We start from the raw sequence: 1,221 nt of genomic DNA, 5'->3' as shown, positions 1-1,221 counted from the left end.
TCTTTCTTTAATCAACTTTTTATGCTTCTCATCAAAAGCATGCTTTGTTGTAGCTCTTATAATCTTCCAAAATGTTTTATAGATTCCAGATCAACTTCACAGAGTATGACTGCAACAGAAACGAAGTGTGTTGGCCACAGCTTCTGTACCCGTTGACTCAGTATTATCACGGTATGGTGAAGCCGGTTTCTCCAGTGATTGTCATCATGTTATGGATAGAGGAGTTTTTAAAAGAAAAAATTTACTGATTTTGTTCCCGCTTAAAAATGATCATTATTAATGTTTTGGCTTATTTATGCATAAATAATTACTGAGGAAGTCGAGAAATAAGACGTGATTCATTGTGTTGCAGGGGAGCCTTACTCTCAGTGTGCTGCCAAGGGCTTACTGCTGCTGTCCTTCCCCATATTAGCTGTATTCCTCAGTCACCCCTGGGGCAGAGTTTGCAAAGCTTGGAGTTCAGCTACCGTCTGACTTCTTACAGACCATGGATTTTTACTTCTGTGATTTATTGTATTCCTGCATGACTCTCTAAAATTTTAATAAAGCTTTATTTTTGTAGGAAATTTTTATCAAGTGCTCTGTGAATTTAATTCACATATGTAGCTATCCAGATGTATCCATTTGCATCCGGCAGTAAGAATGACCATTCTGCATTGATGCAAAGCAATGCAGAATGGTCATTCTTACTGCCGGATGCAAATGAGCAGAATGCACGAGAGGGTCAGGTGTGCGAATAAATGTTATTAGAAGCTTTATCACAGATTACTAAATTCTTAGGAGGTTTGGTCCAGATTTGTGATTTGTACTTTCGAGTGTCAATCTTTTCAATTTTTTTATATATTTCTGTTGAATTGATGGATTAATTTCCCCTATTCCAAAGAAAGGATTAAAAATTCATAAAGCCTTAAAAATATATGTAGTACAAGAGCACAAAATGAAATGATGAGGGAAGATGCGGGAGCTGGGGTGGGGGGGTGGGGAAATATTATAGAGAGGAAAGTTAAAGGAGTGAATGAAAGCCCATGAAAATTTATGCATAACGCCTTGCATTCACCCCTAATTTAGTCTTCAGTTTACAAAAAACCAAATGTGATTAGCTACAGGAATCATACAGTTCATAAAATAAGCTGGTTTTCAATGAAGGACAGTTTTTCCTAGTTGAGTGTTGAAATTTCTCTTGTGGCCCCTTATAAGGGGACAGTCAGCATGATGCAGCCC

General features: G+C 37.5%; 1 long non-coding RNA gene across 1 annotated transcript; it reads left to right on the top strand.

The window, feature by feature from the left end:
• Positions 1–22: 22 nt before the first annotated feature.
• Positions 23–570, top strand: LOC120586581 (uncharacterized). Its single transcript, XR_005648738.1, has 2 exons — positions 23–171; positions 353–570. It is a non-coding gene; the product is annotated as an uncharacterized LOC120586581 (long non-coding RNA).
• Positions 571–1,221: the final 651 nt, after the last annotated feature.

The sequence above is a fragment of the Pteropus medius genome, unplaced genomic scaffold (genome assembly GCF_902729225.1).
Source record: "Pteropus medius unplaced genomic scaffold, Ma_sr-lr_union100, whole genome shotgun sequence".
NCBI classification, from domain to species: Eukaryota; Metazoa; Chordata; class Mammalia; order Chiroptera; family Pteropodidae; genus Pteropus; species Pteropus medius.
The sequence above is the reverse complement of the archived record's forward strand: the minus strand, read 5'-3'. Positions and strand labels throughout refer to the sequence as shown.